Below are 24,773 nucleotides of genomic sequence, written 5' to 3' on the forward strand. Positions count from 1 at the left end.
ATAATACAGAACAACAGAAGTAGGAAGGGACTTTGGAAATCTTCTAGTCCAATACCCTGCTCAAGAAGGAAACACTATACCAGGGTGTCAAACTTGATTTCATTGACAGCTGCATCAGGGTTGTGTTTGACCTTAGGGGGAGAGTGGGCATGGCCAGGGTGTGGCCAATTCAACATCTGTTTCACCCATGATAGCCTCCTAAAGCTCTCGGCCAACAAAAATGGAGCTCGGGTATGTGTGTGCACAAACTCCATTTTTGCTGGCATAGGCACTGCGGGCTGGTCCTTCGCTATTCCCAGGGCGATCTACTGGGCCAGATTTAAGCACCCCAAAGGCCGGACCTGGCTCACATACCTTGAGTTTGTCACCCCTGCGCTTCACCATTATGGGCAAATTGTGATCCAATCTCTTAAAAACCTCCAGTAGTGGAGTACCCATAATTTCTAAGGCAAGCCTTTCCACTGATTAATTGTTCTCACTGTCAGGAAATTTCTCCTTGGTTCTAGGTTGGATATTGTTTGAAACCTTGTTTTTCTTTTGTTGCCCTAAGCTGCTTAGGAGAATAGGTTGTTCCCATGGGTGAAATCTACTTACCTTCCCAACCAGTTCAGATGTGCATGCACAGAGAGTAAAAAACAGGTTACTTCCTGGTTAAAACACCACTATCACTACTGGTTCTCCAAACTACTGGCTGCCATTGTTACCGGTTTGCCCGAACCGGTCCAAACCGGGAGCATTTCACCCCTGGTTGTTCCCCTCTTTGTGACAAATATTGGAAAACTGTTATCATGTTATCAGGGGAGTGATTCAGCAAGTTTGGACCAGTTCGGGAAAATCAGTAGTTGTGACGTTATGCCAGGTGCTATGCCATCCTATTTAGCTGCATTTTTTAAGCTGGGCACAGGCATGCAGGTACACGTGTGAGATAAGCGCATGCACAGAAGTCAGCAAAACCAGGGTGTGCATGCTCAAATTTTCAGTACTGAGGCGAAATGGTTGTTTAATTATGTGAAGCCCACTTCTGCATGTTATCCCTAGTCCTTCTTTTTGTTAGACTAGACACACCCAGTTCCTGCAATCATTCATCATATGCTTTAGCTTCCAAATCCCTAATCCTCTTTGTTGCTCTTTTCTGGACCCTTTCTAGAGTCTCAGTATCTTTTCTGTATCATGGTGACCAGAATCGGATACAGTATTCCAGGTGTGTTCTTACCAAGGCAGTATATAGTGGTACAAACACTTCATATTATATGATGGTACTGATAATTCACATGATGTAGCCTAGGACTGCATTGGCTTTTTTGGTGGCTGCCACACATTAATTCATACTAGAGTGATTGTCCACTAGGACCAGTGGTGGGATTCAAATCATTTAACAACCGGTTCTCTGCTCTAACGATTTATTCCAACAACCAGTTTGCCAAACTGCTCACAAAGTTAACAACCAGTTCTCCCGAAGTGGTGCGAACTGGCTGAATCCCACCACTGACTAGGACCCCTAAATTCCTCTCACAGATACTGCTGTTGAGCCAGTTACCACTTACTCTAGGATAATGGAGAGAGTACACAGCCCTAAGGAGTGCCTGTGCTAATTGTTCGGATACTCAATGTGATTTTCCCTAGCTTCTTCTATTGTTTTCCATCTGTCAAAAAAGGTACAGTCCACCTATTAGTATGGACAAGTATAGCTAGCTGAATCAGTTTGGAATGAAGAATTTCTGGAATGATTGTATTGAGTGCCAAACTGAAGTTTACAAAAAGGACCCATGGATAGGTTCCTGTGGATTCAAGATGTCGCAAGATGTAGTGCAGTGCCATATTGACAGCATCGTCTCTTGATCTATTTGCATGGTAGGCAAACGGCAAGTGGACTAACAGTGGATCTATATTGATTTTCAAGTGGCCCAGCACTAACCTTTCAAAGGTCTTCATAATTACAGATAGTCACAGTGACTGGTCTGTACTCATTCAGCTCCTTGATGAAGGGTTTCTTGGGAACTGGGATGATAGTAGAGCGTTTGAAGCAAGAAGGAACTCAACACATCTCCAGTAATTTATTAAAGATGCAGGTGAAGATGTAGGTTAGTTGATCAGCACAGGCTTTTAAGTCAGAAGAAGTTCTTCTGTCTGGGCCTGGTACTTTTGTCTGTGAAATACAGTAAATAGATATAGACTTGAATTCTCAGATTGCAAGCCAATATTGAGCTATTTGGGGGAAAGACTTATTGGAGTCAATGAGACTTACTTTTGAGGAACTGTTTAGTAGATTATAATTTGAATGGTTTAACATTTATTTCCAAGGATCATGGTGGTATATCAATTAGACTATACTATTTCATATCTTTTTATAAGATTACCAGAGGTGGGGGCCCAGAGGGATAGAGATAGGTGTAGGAAAATTGGCTATTGTTGATGTATCTGAGATGTGGAGGATAGCAATTGTTGACGATGACTTTAACTTTCACAGTTAAGTTTGCTATCCTCTATGTTTTGGAGGCAACAGCCAAATATAGGTTATGTTGGACAAAACAATATAAAAAACCATGGCCATTTAAAAAAGCAGGGATCAATGCTGCAATATATATTGCAGTAACTGGCCCGTTTATATTTGTTTTAGTCTTTTTCAAAGGTTGATAACTGATTTTAAAACAGGAAGTAGATTTCTACTAGGACAACTGCCATTTAATTTATTCATAAACGATAAAAAGCCTGGTAAAAATGCAGCCAAGCTGCAAATAATATCAAAATATTTGAGATGATTAAAAACAGAAAAGAATTAAACAAAACCTCAAGCAGGCAAGCAGTCTAAAAAGATATCTCAAAAAGAATAAATGGACATTAATATTTTTTATTTGGGAAAAGGGTCTCTTTCATGAGGGTTATTTAGATATCATCCAAATTCCAAATGGCTCACTGTTGGAACTCATTTTTGGCCATTTACTGCACTATTTTACCCTGCAGTAAATTTTTCCTTGGCATGGGGTTTTCCATTGCTATTTGCCTGCCAAACACTAACCTCTTCCAATCTGTAGCTCTGTATGAGAGCTATCAGAAAATTTTACTAATCCATAAATTAATAAATGACATTTTATCATATATTAAAAATAACTAATCTAATCATTTTTAACTATATATATTTTGAAGCATAGTGAATCAATCCAATGTGTCCTCAATTAGGTCCCTGGAAACTGTCCATTTATTCCCACAGATGTATGGAGGTTACATTTCATGTGTTTTGCACTAAGGAGAGGCTTCTATCTAGCTACTCTTCCATAAAGCCCAGATTAGTGGATGGTTGCAGTGATGGTTGAAAATATTTGCAGATCCCTCACATCCTGGACATAAACTGTTTCAACTCCTACCCTCAAAATGACGCTATACAGCACTGCACACCAGAACAACTAGACACAAGAACAGTTTTTTCCCGAAGGCCATCACTCTGCTAAACAAATAATTCCCTCAATGCTGTCAGACTATTTACTGAATCTGCACTACTATTAATCGTTTCATAGTTCCCATCACCAATCTCTTTCCACTTATGACTGTATGACTATAACTTGTTGCTGGCAATCCTTATGATTTACATTGATATATTGATCATCAATTGTGTTGTAAATGTTGTACCTTGATAAACGTATCTTTTCTTTTATGTACACTGAGAGTATATGCACCAAGACAAATTCCTTGTGTGTCCAATCACACTTGGCCAATAAAAATTCTATTCTATTCTATTCTGGAACTCTGTCCCATCTCCACACAGCATCTCTGGAGCTCAGTCAGAGTGACCATCAGGTTCTTGGTCACGTCTCTTACTAAGGCACAACAGTTGCTCAGTTGACTGAGTGACCAGCTCTTGGAAGAGTCCTGCTTGCGCCAAACTTCTTCCATTTGAGAATTATGGAGGTCACCATGCTCTTAGGAACCTTTGTGCAGCAGAAATTTTATTGTAGCCTTCTCTAGTTCTGTGCCTTGCAATAATCCTGTCTTTGAATTCTGCAGGCAGTTCCTTTGAACTCATGGCTTTTGTTCTGCTAGAGTATGCATTGTCAGCTGTGATGCCTTCTATAGAGAGGTGTGTACCTTTCAAAATCATGTCCAATCAATTTAATTTACCACAGGTCGACTCCATTCAAGGTGTAGAAACATGTCAGCAATGATTAAGAGAAATGGGAAACACTAGAGCTAAATTTCACATGTTGTCGCAAAAGGTCTGAATACTTATGCCAATGTAATCTTTCAGTTTTTTCTTTTTAATAAATTTACAGACATTTCTAAAATTCTGTTTTCACTTTGTCATTATGGAGTACTGAATGTAGATTAATGAGAAAAAAATGAATTTCAGCAACTGTAGAATCAGCCTGTAGGATAACAAAATTGATAAAAGTGAAGGGTTCTGAATACTTTCTGAATGCACTGTAGACATACAAGCAAACGACTTACAAAAAGACAGGAGACATTTCTGTCTCCTTGCTTCTGTTATTTTTAAATATAAGAACATTTTTCATATCAACCTGTATTGATTTATAATAAGATATATTCTGAAGATCACTCTTACAGATAAATGAAACCATTTCCCCCAAATCCTTCTTATTCAAATTAAAACTGTAATTTTGATTATGTGACAGAAAGAGAGAATATGATACAGTGGATTAGGCTAGAAACTGGGAGATGGTGTGTTCTAATTCCATCCAAGCCATAAAGCCAGCTTGGTGACCTTTGGTAATCACTCTCTCACAGCCAAAGGAAAAATGCAAACCACTTCTGAAAAACCTTGGTAAGAAAACTGCAGGGACTTGTCCAGACAATCTCCAAGAATTCAACGTGATTGAATACACATACACACATAAAGTGTGTGTGTGTGTGTGTGTGTGTGTGTGTGTGTGTGTGTGTGTGTGTGTGTGTGTATCCTTGCCAGCACACACAAATCCTTAGAAAGAAATAAGTCTTGGGAAAGAAAGAATTGGCTAGTAAAATCTATCTTAACTATGTCATAATACTTTGCTACCATTGCTGAGTTTTGTTTAGAATAATGTGGCCTTAATGCCCCCACCTCCTGTTGAATTGCTCAGACTGGTAGTAGATTAGAAGGGAGAGAGGTGCCAGTATTATCTGTGTTAGTGCTCCAGAGGTCACATTACACTAACAAGATTGCCCTCCTTCAGAGATGACAGAATGCAGCTGCTTACTTTAGTTGGGCCCTCGGTGGACTTTAGAGACGTACATAAAGATGGATATGTTGGAGAATATATTTTTGTGGAATAAACAAGAATTCTGGATATTTCTTCTGGTGACACTTTCTGAATATTTGAAAGCATTCAGCAAAAATATGAGTTAATTTACAGGAATTCATTTATTGTTTTAGCTTATTGTGATCTTTAGAATTCTATGTATTTTATATAAAAAAATAAAAGAATTCATATTTAATATTTTGATTTAATATTTAATATTTCTTTTTACAGCCAGACATTATCCAATACATTAGATTGCTTTCAAACATTATCATTATATTTATTAATATATTAATTGTATCAATCAAATATGATAAACTACAATTATCTCTGTTTTAATTTGGCACATCATAGTACTTTTTAGAAAAAAGCAATCAGTAAATTGCTTGCTTATTTCATTTAAGGGTTTAATGGCCCAAAGTAGAAGTTATATCAGCCAACAGAGGGCACTGAAGTTTTTAAATGACTGAAAACCAAGCACAAAGAATTTTGCTGAAGTAAACATGTTTTTATTAATACATTTCATTATGAAGATTAATTAAATTTATTCTTAGAATGGCTCATGTAACTGATCTTGAAAGTTTTTAAATGCTGATGAAATGATCTGCTGCAATTTTATGCAATAAGTTTGCTATAAGAATATTAGAAAGAAAATATTTTTATTTTTATATTTTGTTCTAATAATTACTCAATAATATTTATTCCTAATATTTTTGCCAAGCATGATTTTTTCAAACAATACCTACTTTGACAACTGATGTAACTTTTAAATAATAGCAGAAATGTATGTATCAAAGTATATGGCAGACAAATATTTAAAATATTTAAATATAAAATACTTCAAGATGCAAAGGAATGAGATGATTAGGATTACCTGATTTCAAATTACGTTTTGCAGATTGTTGCTTAGCTTGAATAAAACAATGGGTTTTGCTTCGATGATAGAATTCTAGAATTGGAAGAGTGCTATTTGAGGTTCAGATGGCATGGTTTTCTCTGGTACAATAAAATTAAGATTAATATAGATTTTAAGAATCTTTATAAGTGCCACATTGTGAATATGGAACAGATATAAACCCAGACTTCTTTCAAATCTACTGCCATAAACCTGAAAATGCCTTTATGGGTCTCAGCACAAGAAGCATTTTGCAGGAAAGAAAGAATAGGTACAAAAATTGCTAAAATGTATAAATTTTTATTGAAATTTAAAACAGAAGAATAAGTGAAAAACTGCATAATAAATTAGGATAAGAACTTTAAACACAATAGACTGATGGAACAGCGGGAAAAGGAATTGAAATTTACATTATATTATAGTCTATAATACACGTTGCATAGCTTATCACACCACTGCCACTGATCTCAGAAGGATGCTGTGTGGCTCATTGTGCCGGTGCTGCAATTTGCAACAAGACTCCATGTGGTGAGTTGCACTGGTGTTGCCACTCACAGCAGGAGGCCATGTGGCACATTGTGCTTGTCCTGGTACTTGCACACACAATGGCACAACACGCTACGCAGCCTCCTGCCACGAGCAGCAGCACCAGCATAATGCACCATATAATGTCCTGCCTTGAGCGGCAGCACCAGACTGATGCATCATGTGATGTCCTACTGCGAGAAGCAGCACCGGCGCAATGTGCTATGTGACAACCTGCCGCAAGCAGTGGCAATGGCGCAATGCGCCACATGGCATCTGGCTGCAAGCAGCTGCAAGTGGCCACAGAAGATGTCAAGCAACAGTGCCAGGACATGGGAGGCCTGGCTGCGATGATCCTAAGGTAAGCGGGTAATACATCCCCTGAAAATAGAGATGTCATGCCCTAGCATATAATTTGTATATATACTGTTGTTGTTCTTTGGTGACATCTAGTGGCTTGGGATAAATACCAATCTTTATTGTTTGGAAATTGATCTGGCCCATCTTCCCATCACCCCTCATTCCAAAAACAAGTGCATCCTGGGAAGCCAGAATCCATTTCCTTTAACATTCTGTGGTGAGTTTTAGATTTATCTGTATTTGTTAATTGTTATGCTCACCAGCAACTCAACACTGCTTATTTTGTATTTAGGTTCTTACTGTATGTATTTCTATTTTAATTTATTTTATGCTTACTTTAATTATATATAATATATAATTATATAATTATATCATAACTTAAATAAAATCTCATTGAGTTCAGAATGACTAAAATACAACTACATTTGAATCCAGTTACTTGCATTGTACCTACATTTTACAGTACCTATTTCTATAAAGAGAAGCCTTATTAAAATTTTGTCAATATTTAATTGCTTGGATTTCATTCATCAAGTTCTCAATAGCTAAGTTCCCTAGTGATTATGTATAAGCAAACTGTATATACATGAATAGTAAGGCACATTGATTTACAATATGATGTAGACACTGAAATTATTTTGTAGATTTTGAATTACTAATTAAATATTCATCTCTTGCTTGTAGCACAACTGTTGATCCCTGTGAAAAACAAACCACTGGATGAAAATGATCAGCAAAGCTATTCTTACCTCATATGTTTTAATTAAGAAATCCAGGTATGTTTACAAGAATTGCAAGTTATTCCTATTTGATATACATACACATTTTATTTAAATTATACAGCTTCATGACTGTCAGAAAAGCTATTTCTTTGATCAGAGTTGTAGCTCTTTCCTATCACATGCAAATACTATATACCTCAAATTCAGGAGGTATAGAGGACAGTTTGCTGGAAAGTAAGCACCCAAATCCAGTCATGTTAGAGTATCCAGTGATTTTCAAATATTCTAATCTATGTATACAGCCAATGATATTAAAATACATTCACTAGATCAGAAATCTTACATGTTTCACTACATTTTATTGTGACTTCATCAATGCATGGGATGATGAACATTCATCTCTTTTAGAATGGCTGTGCCTGATTTTCAAAAGAATGACTATCGGTGATGAAACATTTACTGCATTTGTTTAAAAGGGATGTTTGAGAGGTTAATTGGAAACCATTATTCATATGTGCATTCATCTCAGGAGCTTCTATTCTGTTTCACTTCAATTCAAGTTTTGCTTTCTCACTAAAATATCAAATAACTGAAAGAGTTTTAAAAAGGTCTACTTTTGTTGTAATTATATTGCAAAGCACTGTCAAAGCTTTGTAAGTCAAATAGTATAGGAATAATCTAGGTAATTCTGATTTTCAAGGCCATTGGGCATATTGTTATATTTTAGTCTGCATCATAAATTGATTATATAAAAGCTAACCAAGTATTAGGGCTATCAGAAATATGAGAATAAATATTTAAGCATATCAAACACAAACATTTTTCTTGACAAACACAATCCTGCATGTTTTTGTCATTTTCATGTAATAGTATAATCAATTTTCGTTAGAACCACAGCATATATGGAGAAGAGATTTAAGTCCAGTTACTATCTCTCAGCTCTAGAAAGCAGGTGCTGGTAAGCCACTTTTGAAAATCTTGCTATTTTGTGAGACTAGTCCAAGCAATCCCCTGAAGTCAATTGACTTTAATGCAGCAGCAGCAGCAGCAACAACAACAACAACAACAACAACAACAATTCAAAGAGTAAATGTAGGAATTAAAAATATTTAGTTTTGCTAATTTAAGACCTATTAATTCAATGAATCTATGCTGTGATTAAATCTGGAACTGCCAAAAATGAGAAGGCTTACTCTGAATTTGGTTTTAGCTTTTTCAATATTTTTGATTTACATATAAAACAGTCAAATAATCTTTCAAATTTGAATTTGTGCCCTATGGAACACTAATTCCATCATATTTAACTGATACTGTTCTCTCTCTCTCTCTCTCTCTCTCTCTCTCTCTCTCTCTCTCTCTCTCTCTCATCTATCTATCTATGAATTTTTAAATTTATATAAATGTGTTAGAAATATTTTATAGGGAAGCATACATTAACTAATCCAAGTCTCCACAAAGTTAGTTATTAACAACTTCACAGTAAACACAAGAATTAATTAAACATTGTTTCAAATTGTAGATACACACAAGCAAATACACCAAACTTAATTAACACACTGTAAACATAATTGTAATGCTCAGAGTTCAAATGAAGACACTCTATCCACATCCCTTTATTTAATCAACCGCTTCTCTGGGTCAACATGTATACACACCCACATCCCTTAAATGTCACCAGAACATAGAACATGGAACGTATAATATTAGAGTTGGAAGGGGACCTTAGAGATCTTCTAGTCCAAACACCTGCTTGAGCAGGAGACTCTATATCAGTGATGGCTAACCTTTTCTGGACCGAGTGCCCAAAACACGCATGTGCATGAATGTGCGTGTGCCCAAAAAGGGCCGGAATAGCTCAGGCTGTAAGGAGCCTGTTATTAGAACACAGTAGCCTGCAATTACTGCAGGTTCAAGCCTGGCCCAAGGTTGACTCAGCCTTCCATCCTTTATAAGGTAGGTAAAATGAGGACCCAGATTGTTGGGGGGGGGCAATAAGTTGACTTTGTAAATATACAAATAGAATGAGACTATTGCCTTATACACTGTAAGCCGCCCTGAGTCTTCGGAGAAGGGCGGGATATAAATGTAAAAAAAAATAATAAAAAAATCCCCCAAATGCAATGCGTGCATGGCCCCGTGCATGAGCCCCCGTGCATGCATCCTGTGCATGTTCAGCCCCCAACATGTCCCCCAGGCATGTGCATGTCTCCCCATGTGCCTTGCCCCCACATGCACACGCCGGTGGCCCCACCCGCATGCACCCCACCTCCATATACATGCACTCCCACGCATGCATGCATGACCCCCCTGCATGTGCCTCTCCCCTTTCACATGCACCACAGAGACCCAAAGACCAGCAGGCCATTGGGAGGCACCCACACATGTGTGGCGGTTGTATAGTCTCTTTTTGACAGCTTCTAGTGGAGCACCTACAACTTCTGAAAACAAGCTATTCCATTGATTGCTTTCACAGTTAGGAAATTTCTTTTTAATTCTATGTTGCTTGTTTCCTTGGTTAGTTCCTATCCATTGTTTTTCATCTTGCCTTTTGGTGCTTTGGAAAATAGTTTGACCCCCTCATCTTTGTAGGAGCCCCTCAAATTTTAGAACACTTGTCTCCTCTAGTCCTCCTTTTCATTAGACAGACCAGTGGTGGGTTGCTCCCTGTTTCAGGTGAACCGGTAGTGGCGGTGGCAGGAGGCACTGCCCACCTGCTCAGACATCATCAAAAATGCTCTGCGCATGTGTAGAAGCACCACCCGCTGCTCTATCAATAGCAAACTGGTAGCCTTGGGATTTGAAACCCACTACTGGACTACATATATTCAATTCCAGTACCATTCTTCATATGTTTTAGCCTCCAGTTTTAATAATTTTTTTTACTCTTTTCTGCACTCTTTCAAGAGTCTCAACATCTTTTTTTTACTGTGGTGACCAGAAGTGGATGCAGTATACCAAGTCTGATTTTACTAATGCTTTGTAAAGTGGTACTAGAATGTAACATCATCTTGATTCTATCCTTCTATTAATCCAGCCTAGGATTGCATTGGCTTTTTTGGCTGCTGTCAAACACTGTTGAGTCATATTTAAATGGACTGGATTTTATCATAGATTTTAGTTTATTTATTTATTTATTAATTAAATTTTTATACTGCCCTTCTCCCGAAGGACTCAGGGCGGTGTACAGCCAATAGTTGTTATAGTTGTTAATAGTTGTTATTTATTATTTTATAGTAGAATTTTTAATTGTATATTTACTGAGGTTTTTTTTTTTTTGGGTCTGGTCTCTGGTCTACGACTGTAATAAATTGAATTGAAAATGTTTGTCTACTAAAACTCCAAGATCCCTCTCACAATTACTAGCATTAAACCAAGTTTCACCCAGCCTGTACCTATACAGTTGTTTTTTCTTACTTAAGTGTAAAACCTTATTTTTATCTACATTGCGTACTTAAAATATAGTCAATACTATTTTCTTTGCTAATACTACTGTGCCCATTAAATTATGCTGCAGAATGATGATTAAATATAAGAGTTTGAATTATGTCCAATCTTTAAAAAGAAGAATCCTTGGATCTAACTACACAGACATGCAGATCACAAATTTTTATATCACAAAAATATATCTGTACAAATAGCAAATGTTTATATATTACCATAGCTCATACTTTGGTTGGTCAGACTTCTGTTTAAGAATGAGAACCTCTATTTGTTTAGACTGAGTTTTTCATCCATTTAACTCACTCTGGCTCCAGTGTCACAAATTCAAACTGCTGTTGATGAAAAACTCACATTACACTGAAAGGTTTAAAACAGCAAATCTGATGCAGTTGTGAACTGAAATTATTTCCTGTTAAAGGAAATTGTTGTATAACACTTGCAAATGTGATTAAATTAAGTTCATGGGTTCTTTCTTTATGAAATACTTTACAATTGTAGAATTGTGTCAGGAGAAGGGCTGATTAAATCATAATATTTAAGTATAGCTGTAGATAAGATAATCAAGTGATTGCAGTTATTTTTACATATTTATGTATTAGGATTAATGATTAAACTGAACTTTGGTTTCTATTGCTAGAATAAGTAATACACATAATATTTAAACTATTGTAGCTTTGATTTCCTTGAAAACTCCAGTGCATTCTGGAGTTGATTTTAATTTTTTTAGAAATGGTAAATTATACCTCTTAACAATAAACTAAAATGCTTCATATTTTAGGCCTTATTATAATTCCATTCTATAAATTATATTTTGTCCCAAACATGGATGCACTGTATAGCCTTTGTGAAAAGAGAGAAAAGATGTAAAAGGGCCACTAATGGAAGAGTCACTGTCAGACTGCTGAACAATAAAGTTTTATCAGCACTATAAAAATATATTTCACATAGGCATTTTATGTGTGCTCACCAGATGCTTCTAAAGAGAGAAATCAGACACTCTGAGCCTCAACCCCACAATTTGTAAAACAACATTGTAGAATACAAATTGGCATCACTACCAGATGAAGTATCCTGCTAAACCAAGTGGCCAAAAATGTCTAGACCTTCTACTGCTTGCTAAAGTTAACAGGCATAGTAGCCTTATATGACTGGATATATGAAACAATAAAAGGTATTAAATGCCTCTAAAAAATCAAGAAAATACCTCCTTCACAAACCTGAATAAATTTATTTAGTATTTAGTATTTATTAGATTTTTATACCGCCCTTCTCCCGAAGGACTCAGGGCGGTTCACAGCTACTATAAAACAATGACAATTTACAGATAAAAACAGAAATTAAAAAACTTATTATATGTTGGCTAAAAATTTAAAACATTTATACCGTTAAAAACCCCTTAAAATTTGTATCGAATCTAAATTAAAATTTAAACCCTTTAAAATATTAAAATTTAAAATTCCTAAGCCAGTCCCGCACGAATAAACAAATACGTCTTCAGCTCGCGGTGAAAGGTCCGAAGGTCAGGCAGTTGACGCAAGCCAGGGGGAAGTTCGTTCCAGAGGGTAAAAGTATATAAAAGTGGATATAAACATTTGCTATTTGTTAACAAGAACTTTAAGGTTTACAATCAAATTAGAATGGACTGTTTGCCTATTCTCAACATTTTTGAAAATAGCCTGAGATTTCAGGTATGATTCAGCTTATTCCATTATGGATGATCTGTGGTGGATTTATGTAGGCCAACTTTAATGCAAGCTATGTAAGTTTGCAGGTTTTGACAGAAAATAAGTTTTTCCTGGAATGACTTAATGATTTCAATAAGATTCTCTTTTTAATGATTTCAATAAGATTCTCTTCACCAGTTTTAGTAAGCTCCAAACCAATAATTAGTTCTGTTATGCTGATAAAATCCAAATTTCACCATGCTATGTTTTAGCATAACTTTCTGGATAACTGAAGCAGATTCTAGTTATAACCAAATGGATGTATCTTAGCTATGTTATGCTGAGAGTGGGGAAAACATGGTTTCCTCCTTTCCACAATCCCAAATACTAGCTGTTGTAACTCTTAGATGTATTTTGCTGTCTAGTGGGTGTCTTCTATTGAGGTTCTATACTTACAGCAGGGGTGAAATGCTACCGGATCAGACTGACTTGGGCGAATAGGTAGCAGAGATTGGGGCTGGTTCACTGAACCAGGACCAATGGCTGGCTGGCCACACCTCTGAACTATTCCACGGCCCACAGTCCTGCCATGCTTGCCTGCCCTCCATGCTACCTTCCTGGCAACCCGGTGGCCAGCTTGTGAAGGCAGGCAAGCGGAAGCCCACATGGAAGGCAGGCAAACATGGCAGGGCTGCAGGGAAGGAGCTACCAGCTTATTCCCTTTCCCGAAGCTCTGCCATGCTTGCCTACCTTCCACGCTGCCTTCCCAGTCATCCCCCATGCCCGCGTGCCTTCCTCTCCATCTAGGGTCCCACTGCCTGCATCCAGCCCATAACGGGGGATGCGCTGCTTCCAAGCCAGGCTGGCCAGCTGCCAGGCTGGCCCGGAGCACTTTCTTCCTTCTCCACAGCAGCCGCTGCTCAGACCAGGTGTGTGTGTTTGTGTGTGTGTGTGTGTGTGTAAGAGAGAGAGAGAGAGAGAAGGAAGGAAGGAAGGAAGGAAGGAAGGAAGGAAGGAAGGAAGGAAGGAAGGAAGGAAGGAAGGAAGGAAGAAAGAAAGAAAGAGAAAGAGTGACATGAGTAATGTCATGTTGGCCACACCCACCCACTCACACACCCACTGAGCCATGCCCACCAAGTCATGCCCATAGAACTGGTGGCAATTTTTTTTAGATTTCACCCCTGACTTACAGGGACATTAGTTGTGGCTATTAAACCTGAGCTGCAAAAATGTGGATGATCACTAGATGTCAACAAAGAAAGATACAAACCATCCTGGTTTTGTCATTTCCATTGATATTTTTTTCATAACAACAAATACAGTTACTATTTATCATACATTACTATGTTGAACTTATAAACATATTTCTTGTCCTCATTTGTATATTTATCTAAATATTGTCCATTTTCAGTTCTACAAACCGTAAATTTCTGCTCCGACTCCTTTTCCTCCTTTCCAATCATTGATACAGTTTGTATCAATATATATGAAAATGACAAAACCAGGATGCTCACACTATGTCCAACGTTTTTAATGTTTATTTAATAAAAAAACTTTTTAAAAAAGAAAAGAAAAGAAAGATATAAACCTGCTCTTTCTTGCCGCCACCTGGTCATTCACATTTTTTGTCACCCAAATTTGGTAACATTATCTAAAACAGAGGTCTCCAACAAAGCTGGCTGAGGAACTCTGAGAGTTGAAGTCCACAAGTCTTAAAGGGACCAAGGTTGGAGACCCCTGATCTAAAAATCCTAAACAGAAAAATATCTCTGTCCTAAATATTTAATCTGTTATATTAAAACAGGTTTGAACTGCAAATTTAGTTCAGAATTTTTCAATATGAATACAAATAACTTTAAGAACTTTAAGAAATATTTTTAGTGTGATTCCAATGACTTTCATTTCAGGAACCATGCATTTTCTTCTAATGTTGAGTGTATTGATTAAAACATTTTTTTTCTAATATGAAAACTTCTAATTACTATAATCATTTGGTTTAAAAATTAATGAATTTATATAGTCTATATGGTGATAAGGCTTGTTTCTGATTCAAAAAAAAGTAACTTGACATCAAGTTTATATGAAAAATTGTAAACTGGTATACAATTAAACTGTTTTAATACAACAATTTCCTTTTTATTGAAATGAACATTGTAATGCTAGATCAGCAGTTGGAAATGACCTTTTAGAATAGGCATGATTACTAATAATATTATACCAAATGTGGGAGATTTAATCATTTTTTGTTATTATCTTAGCTTTGACTGTTGCCATAAAGCTGAAATGTTTTCTAAAATATATAGCAGATGCATCCAAATAGATCATATAAAAATATGTAAACCATATGATATCGCAATCCAGTTAGAAAGCATATGTACAGAAACATTTTTCTAAAATTGATTTGGGATACTGATGCATTAAATTAAATTATGTATGCCTTGCATTGATATATAATTCAGCAGCTAAGATAGTAATTTGGTAAAAGTAAATCACATAGACTTTTTAAATCATGCTGAGTAGTTGTATAGTAATGAAATAGATAATTCTGTTTAGTCACTTCCTCACTTTTCTTATAAGGGTATTTTCAATTTAATTGTCCTGAGTCCAGACAGTGTCAGCTACTAGAATTAGGTAAAGTGGATTGGGGCCTTAGGGTAATCAAGTCTTCCTTTCCAATATTGTGAAATTGTTGAAAACTTTATCTCAAAGTAAAAATATATTAAGGTGTTCTGTCTGAGTGATTATTTAATCTTGTTCTCCCTAAGTATATGTTTATTCATTGTCTGAACTGTGGATGGATAAGGGATGATTTTACATTTCATATGTCTTATTAATTGTGTCGACCCTGAATCTACAAAATGCTTAATAGTCCTAGGACAAATTATGCAACTAAAAGTTCAAATGACATCATTTTAGTGTATGAGAAATAACCTATGACTTACTGGAGATAAGTAGACTGATAAAATGTCTAATATAAACAGTGAATGCATAAATTACGTGACAGCACCATATAAGCATGTTATTTGGCATGGGTTTGAGAAGAAAGCATTCTAAGAATCTCAGCTTTCATTAAATTAAAATGAAAAGAAATATCTACTGTTCAAGTGGCTTGAACAATGGTGAAATTTTTGAAGTAGCTTCAAAATACTAACAAAAATACTTCACCAATAGGCTTCCACCAATAGGACTCCAATTTCATTCACAACTTCTTTTTGCTTTGCAGCAATTAAATAAATGACTGGTCTTCCTGCAACTTAGGCCTTTTTTTATCTGCTGCACATCAACTCCACTCATGTCATGATCAGGATGCTGAGAGTTCTAATCTAATAGGTGTGGTGTGTGCCACATTAGGGGATGGGAACTTCATTCATTTATATTTATTGATCAAAAGGGAACATTTTGCTTTTCTTTGCCTGGAGTTTGGATTGGATTACCTTATCTCCCTTTATATTATTGCAGAGTATAGGTTATCTGAAACTCTCCAGATGTTTTGAACTTCAGCTCCCTTCATCCTCAGGCCAATTTGAGTAGTAATATAAAACACTTAGTTGACTGAAAGTTGTATGTCCCATTTCACTTTAATATTTACAGAACTCTGAATATAAGCTTTTGACAAAGAATTTTTGTTTATATCATAATGAAGAACGGACTATTATATCGAAGTTGATCAAATTTTAGGAAGAAGGTTATTCACTACAGGTACAGTAACAAAAACAGCACCTTCATGCCTCTATCCTCTCATTTTACCACTAGCAAGGGTAGCAAGGGACCACTAGCAAGTTCTACTGAGATGAACAAATAAGAGAAATCAAAATTGGTCCAAGAAGTTGCTGCTACAAATACATTGGTGAGAAGCCTGATAAAGGTAAAGGTAAAGGTTCCCCTCGCACATACATGCTAGTTGTTCCCGACTCTAGGGGGTGGTGCTCATCTCCATTTCAAAGCCAAAGAGCCAGTGCTTTCCGAAGATATCTCCGTAGTCATGTGGCCGGCATGACTCAATGCCAAAGGCGCATGGAATGCTGTTACCTTCCCACCAAAAGTGGTCCCTATTTTTCTACTTGCATTTTTATGTGCTTTCAAACTGCTAGGTTGGCAGAAGCTGGGACAAGTAACAGGCGCTCACCCCATTACGCGGCACTAGGGATTCGAACCGCTGAACTGCTGACCTTTCGATCAACAAGCTCAGCGTCTTAGCCACTAAGCCACCGCGTCCCTTTTGAGAAGCCTTATAGGCCTTTAAAATTAAAACCAATTCTTCACATCCCATGTTTTCCTGCACCAACCAACAATTAAGCTGCTGCAGTCTGGACCTATTGAAGTTTCTACATAATCTTCAAAGGCAGCTTCAAATAATGCAGACAAGTGGTGATGACAGTATGAATTACTGTTGTTAGGTCTTTTTGCTCCAGATACCAAAGCAAAAGGCACACCGACCAAAATTGAGCAAATGGCCCACTGACTACATTCCACCTGTCTACTGACTAGTAGATACAGTCCAAAAGGGTGTCTCTAGGCAGACCAATTATTTCTGTACAGCCTTTTTTGCCCCTCATCTCCTATAAGTTTGGCTTATTTTAATCCATTAAACATCTATTATATGTTGTTTATTACTGTATTATCAATGATATATTATTTTCTTATTGTTCTAGTTTACTAATATTTTTTTTAAAAGATTGTGACAATATTGTGACATGAACTTCCCTGAAGAAACTTTATTGGGTTCTTTCTTGGGTTCAATTTTCAACCTCTGATTCCATCCAGACATTTGTAATCCACAAGACACTAAATTAAGAGCATCTTCTATACAGCCAGGTTAGTAATATATAATTGATACCATTACTATAGTGAAGATTCTGTACGGCAAACTGATGGACTATCATTCCAAATGTGTATGTTAAAAAGCAAGGAGGAAAAAACTGAGTCCTGCAATTTTCCCAGAGGACAATTACTTGGCTGATCTATTTTCCCATATCACCATTGACTAGAAGCATCCACTGAGGAAAGAGTGCAACTTCAGCAAAGCAGCCTAACAATCTCCACAAAAAGAGGTCCAGGCATGATGGTACCATACCCACAGTTGTCACAACAGAGACAACCATGAGGAAATATGTGAGATCTGTCTGCTTTCCCTTCCCTGCCATCCTAAACATGTCCATAAACTGACACTTCAGTTTATGAAAAAATAATAACTGCTTCAGTTATTGCAGCACCATAGACTTGAACTTGAAGTCTTATATATGCTGAGTCAAATTTGTTTTTTCTCTCATTCAATATAGTAGAAGAGGAGGCTAAACATGAGTCCTGATTTATCTGGTTGGCACTAGCTCTTATAATTGTGACAAAATGTGTTGCTGCTATGATTAAACTGAAAATAGGTTCTTATATTATGTGTGTCTATGCAACTGTATGTTTAAAGAAAGTTAGGAATGTAAAAGTCATATGTAACAAGTTCCTTTAAGATTTTCCAACAACAGGTTTCCGTATGGTAATAAAGCTGGAGAGCATTATTTTAAAAATAAATTAAGGAATGAAAGGAGGTTCACTGTCTGTGCCAGCAAGGTCTCTTTGTCAATTCTCCTGGCAATTAAATGTGATTAATAGATATAAGTAAAGGAGTTATTAGATCTTCAGGCTTATGAACATTACAGTCATGAATCTTCTGAAGAAATGCAACATTTTTTACAACATCAGCTTGTAGAAGACAGCCAAATACCTTCAATAAGAAGATGAAAGTTTAATAAAGTTGAATAACAGCAAATCTTGGCCTGAGAAAAACACAGATGAGTTTCATCTTTTTACCAGACTTTTAAACATTTTTATTGCTTTAATTTAGAGAAAGAAGGCAGAAAAACCAAAATAATCAAAAGAAAAAAGACACATATAACAATGCATAGCTCAGTTTATAAAGCCTTAAAACTTAACTACAGAGAATAATGTTTATTTGTCTTTCCATTACGATGAACATCCAATATATAATTAAATACAAATACATTTAATTAGCCTGAATTGTAAATATGGAGTGCCTGCTTTCATCTGACATGGAGTTGAGACTTTATGAATCAGTCTAAGATGGTTTTGCTATCCTACAGTAGGTCCTAGTCTTCCTCTTGCAGTGGAAAGACCATGGCATGACCAGTACACAGTTTTTTTAAAAAAAAAATTCTCCAAGAAATTTAGTAAAATATAATAATTGGTTCATTAGTCCTATTTATATGTTTGCATTTTATACAAACATATATTTTGGTTAAAGTATGGATGCAGTAACTTTTCTGGAAAACTAATTAATCATCTTGTCTGAGTTTGTCAGCCATACACATGTATTTAATACAAAAATAAAATAAATAACAGGTATTAATATGTATATCATTAATTCTCAGAAAAAAGGAAAAAGAAAGAGGGCAGAACTTTATTTGTACTGGATTGCATTTAACATAATTTTGTTTATAGTAGACTCATTGAGACAAGTTTATTATGAACAAGTCAATGTTTTAGAAAATCTCAATTTCATGTTAACCATTATTATTTTTAATAATCAATTATTATTTATTGATTCAAAATAAAATGAACATAAAATGGAAAAGGAATTCATCTCCTGACATCCTCCTTCTATTGTTTTAATGGATTTCATTAATAATATGAATCTAGACAAATTTTGTGAAATTACTCTCCCTTCCCTTCCCTTCCTTTAAAAGGGAAGAATCTATTTTAGGATTTAATGCAATAAAATTTGTATTCTCCCAAACTGCATTTTTTTTTTCATTTTGAATGTTCAACCGTATCACATTGGAAGATCCTATGTTTCACACAGGAACCTATAGGTACATGTTAACTTCCCCTAAGTTAAAAAACTGCAGGGGAAGTTTTCTCTATAAATTAACAGTGCTAGATTATGATACTTCAAAATTTGCTTTTTCTCAAAAAGACTTCTATCTCTATAAAAGATACCTGTTTTTAACCTTATTACATGATTTTTCATGATTTTATTTTATTTTTTCATTCTCTTGATAATGCCATTAATTTCTGTTATGCAGCCTTCCATAATGTTGAAGCAATCCAATCTATCCATCAAATTTCATCTGAAAAAGCCAAGTGGGAGGCATGCTGATGTCCTCTTATCGATTTTAGTGAAAGCATGGAAAGCCAGAAACACTGCAAACCAGGGGTGAAATCTAAAAATTTTCCCTACCGATTCTGTGGGCGTGGCTTAATTGGTGGGCATGGCTTGGTGGTCAGATGACTGGGTGGGTGTGGCCAATAACAATAAATAATAAAAATAATAAAGTATACAAAACAATAAGAGGTACTAAAAACCAACTTTCACACTTTACACACACACCACAGCACAACACAACTAACTCACACACAATGTAAAAGCAGCTGCACTTCACACAGCCACAAAAGCTCAAAAACCAACTTTCACACTTTACACACAAACAACACAACTCTCTCTCTCTCTCTCTCACACACACACACACACACACAAAATGCCACATACAGCTTTCTGAGATTTTGTGTGTTTGTGTAGTTAGAGTGAAACACTACAGAAACACACCAAATCTCAGAAAGCTGCACAAATATTTAATTTTATTATTTAATTTTATTTTATTTTATTGTGGACTTCAGTTCCCAGAGTTTCTCAGCCAGCAAAGCCAGCCAGCATTAGTTGATCCCTGAGGAAATAGATTAGCTAAGCAATTGATTCTGTCTGGCTGAAAGTGAAACTGGGGCTTTCCGGCTGGAAAAAGAGCCATGCGTTCATCAGTAATCAGGTAAGTGCCTTAGAATCTCTACTCTTACTTGTAAAAAACATGTTTTCTACAAGTAAGAATACAAGTAAGGTTCTGCTGATGAGGAACTCAGGTGAGATTGCTAGAGGAGACTTTAAATTATTTTTTTTTAAGTTTAAAGGCTCTGCCGATCTCAGCTGAGGGGCGGGATCCTCAAAGGCTTTTTTTTTACTTTCAAAGGCATGTTTTGGCTGAAGAAAAGCCGGCTTTTAAAAGTAAAAAAAAAAACCTCGGCTGATGGTGCGGCTCAGCAGAGACAGGGGGGCGGGCCAGGGATTTTTGCTACCGGTCCTCCGAAACAGCAGCTGCCATCGCTACCTAATCTGGTGAGCCGGTCCGAACCGGGAGCATTTCACCCCTGCTGCAAACTAAAGAGAAGTTTGGACAGTGAAAAGCAAGATAATCCACCTATTCACAAGAGCAATTGACAAGTAAATACTAGTACTGCAATAGAAAATAAGTATTTGGATAGATTGATTTAAGAACTGTAGAAATCAGGGTCCAGTTATTTGCAAGGTGCAAAGATGTCTCTCTGCCTTCGCAGTGTTTATTTCTTTTATACAATTTTTACAAGCAGCAAAAGGCAAACTAGCAACAGTGTTTTTATTGGTAGATTCTTCTCGCCCCACTTAAGATACCAACCAGGGGCAGTGTTCCGCAACATCCTGATGGTGAAGGCAAGGTGCGATAATGCAGATCAGAGCCAGAATGAGATAATGAAGGCATGTGAGGCACATAGGCATCTGAGGTGCGGGTGTGTGCTGCACACAACCTGATTCCACAACCTTTAACCTCTACAAAGAACTATAGTAACCCTGTTGCTCTTATATCTGGCAGCACATAGGGAGTAATCATGAAAAAATGCAATTGTGATTAGTCTAAATAACAGTGGCCATCACTATGGGACTGGTGGAAATCGGCATTAGCCCCATGGATGACACTGTGGTGCATGTTTCTGGGTTCAGGCATTTTGGCCAGTGAGGGCAACATGTATAGTACTCATATTTAAGTCCTCAGAAATAATACAAGAGCTGAAAACAGATAGATGATAGATAGATAGATAGATAGATAGATAGATAGATAGATAGATAGATAGATAGATAGATAGATAGATATCAATTCAAAACATGAGTTATGTGTTAAAATAATAAAGGTGATTTAATCATTGTTTTATTTATTGAGTCTATTTATTTACTTAGTATCTGGAATTCTTGCTGAGCTGTATTCCCTTGAGAGAAGCACAGTATTCTATTTACAGTATTCACAATATTATTCTGTATTTCTGTCTCCTAAGAACACAGCAAGATTAAGGAGAAAAGGACTATACTGATGTGAATATAGATAGATTCATTGGTTATCTTATGCTAAAAAGTTCCCTTCAGATTATTTAAAATTATACACTAGTTAGATTAAAAGAAAAAGTAGATGATCACTAAGAAATATAAAAACTATTTCTGGACAGTCTAATATTAAGCAAATATATTTGGGGAAATTTCTTAAACTTTCAGAGAATTAACTGTCTCTCATTCTGAAAAAGATGACAAATTTTTCCAAGAGAGGCTCCAGATTGCCAGTGTTGTACATAGAACATGTTCTTTCAGTTCTGTTCTTTTGTAGTGACATATTCGCAAACAACACTTTGTCCTAACGTTCCTGCAATATCCTGACATTTCATTACAGAGAGATACACTCTCGCTTGCATTTTCCAACAGTAGGATTAAGATCTTTTTGTGTTATCCCAATTGCAAGCTCTTAAAACCACACTAATAGATGAGGAATATGGGAATATACATTGCTCCAAATAGGGTCAAGAAATATTTGCCATATCTAACTGAAGTGGAGGAATGACATCCACAAATGAGGATTAAAGTATTGCTAGTTTTAACGCTGTAATTTGTCTGTAGAACACTGACATTAGTTAACATAATTTAGCTTTATAAAGCTTACCTTAAAGGCAAATCAAGACACCCAAATGTTTTAAAGTTATTACAGTTCTTCATAGCCATAAAAGGACAAACAATGTATGGCATGTCTATTGCATTATCATTGAAAGGCAGCATAGCTGGCATAACTAAATTAACTTATGAAATTGGAAGAATCTTGAACTGTTTTTCCTGTGAATGAAAAGTCAATGTCTTATCAGCTGAACTTTTTTGGCCTAACCCACTGTACTTATGAAGAACATTTTCATCTAAGCAGTGTGTCACTGAATCTTCTTTTAAACAACTCTATAACTCTAGATTCCCAGCATACTGAAGAACAGAAGAAGTCATATATTCAAGAATAATTTGTGCTATATTTAAAATATTATTTTAATCAATATGAGTACAAAGTTAGAGCTTTTGCAGATGATGTAGTGGTTACCTTAACGAATCCTATAAATTCAAGTAGATTTTTGTTGGAAGTAATTGATAAATATGGAAAGGTATCAGGATTTAAAATAAATCAGAATAAAACAAAAGTGATAATTAAAAATATGTCTATGCAACAGAAACAAAAACTAGAGTAAATGACAGGATTTGAGGTGGTAAAAAAGGTTAACTACTTAGGGGTTTATATTAGCTCATTGAACAAGAAACTTTATAAGAATAATTATGACTTGCTATGGCAAAAAGTTCAGAATGATATGAGTGTCTGGAAAAAATTGCAGTTGTCGCTATTGGGAAGGATTGCGGCTATTAAAATGAATGTGTTACCTAGATTTTTGTTTCTGTTCCAGATGATACCAATAATTAAAAAGGATAAAAATTTGGAAGATTGGCAGATTGGGATTAATAAATTTATATGGCAGGGTAAAAAGGCGAGGGTTAAAATGAAAATAATACAGGACTCACGGGAAAGAGGTGGCTTAAAAATGCCTAACTTTAAACTATATTATGAAGCAGTAGCCCTTTCAGTAATAAGTGACTGGTTTAATTTAACGGAGGAAAGAATTTTGAATATAGAAGGTTATGACTTGTTATATGGATGGCATGCATACTTATTTTATGAAAAAAAGTGGATAGGGCTTTTAAGAATCATGTGTTGAGAAGTGCTCTTTATGGTCTGGAAAAATATTCTTATAAATTAGATTACAAGATTCCTATATGGGCGAGCCCTAGACATGCAATAGAGAATATAAATATAGAACAGAAACAGGAAATGATTACTTATAAAGAACTTTTGTATGCTGAAGGAGGTAGATTGCAATTAAAATCATTACAGGTATTAAATGAAGAAGGGAGGAATTATACTTGGTTTCAATATGGGCAAATAAGTGCTAGATGGAAAGAAGATCAAAAAATTGATATAATGCAAAGGCAGGAAAATTTAATAAAGCAAATTAGAAATCAGACCCAGGAGCATATAAAGAGATTGTATAATGTGTTGCTTGAAATAGATTCGGAAAAGGATTTGGTAAAGGACTGTATGATAAAATGGGCACAGAATATTCAGGAACCAATAATGTTGGAAACATGGGAGAAAATCTGGGTTAGAAATGTTAAGTTTACACAAGCACAGAATTTAAAATTTTTATAAGATGTTTTATAGATGGCACTTAGATCCCAAAAAATTATCACGTATGTATCCTAATATCCAAGCGAAATGTTGGAGGTGTGATTGTGATGACGCTACATATTTTCATATTTGGTGGACTTGCAAGAAAATTAAGGCCTTTTGGATAAGAATTTGGTGGATTATTCAAAATGTACTGAAGAAGAAGATAAAGTTCCTGCCACAATTTTTCCTTTTGGGAATTATAACGGATTGTACAGGGATTGAGACTAAACTGATTCTGAATTTAATAACAGCAGCAAGACTGTTGATTGGACAATACTGGAAGAAGAAGAGGTACCTACAATAGAAGAATGGATACTGAAAGTCATTAATTTGGCTGAGATGGCTAAAATCTCAGCTTTTTAAAAGACAATACGCAGGAAAGATATTTAATTGAATGGAAAAATGGATTGATTATCTACAAAACAGATATCAGATTAAGAAATATCAGATTGCCTTTGAATAATTAGAAAGTTATTTTATTTAATGGGGAGGGGGTTGGTAGATGAAAAGCTTTGGATGAGGTTAATTGGATTGGAAGGGAAAATTATATTCTATGTTTGGTTTATGTATAACAATACCTTGTGATTGACCTGGGAAGCCGGGGGAAG

The sequence above is a fragment of the Ahaetulla prasina genome, chromosome 8 (assembly GCF_028640845.1).
Source record: "Ahaetulla prasina isolate Xishuangbanna chromosome 8, ASM2864084v1, whole genome shotgun sequence".
Taxonomy (NCBI): domain Eukaryota; kingdom Metazoa; phylum Chordata; class Lepidosauria; order Squamata; family Colubridae; genus Ahaetulla; species Ahaetulla prasina.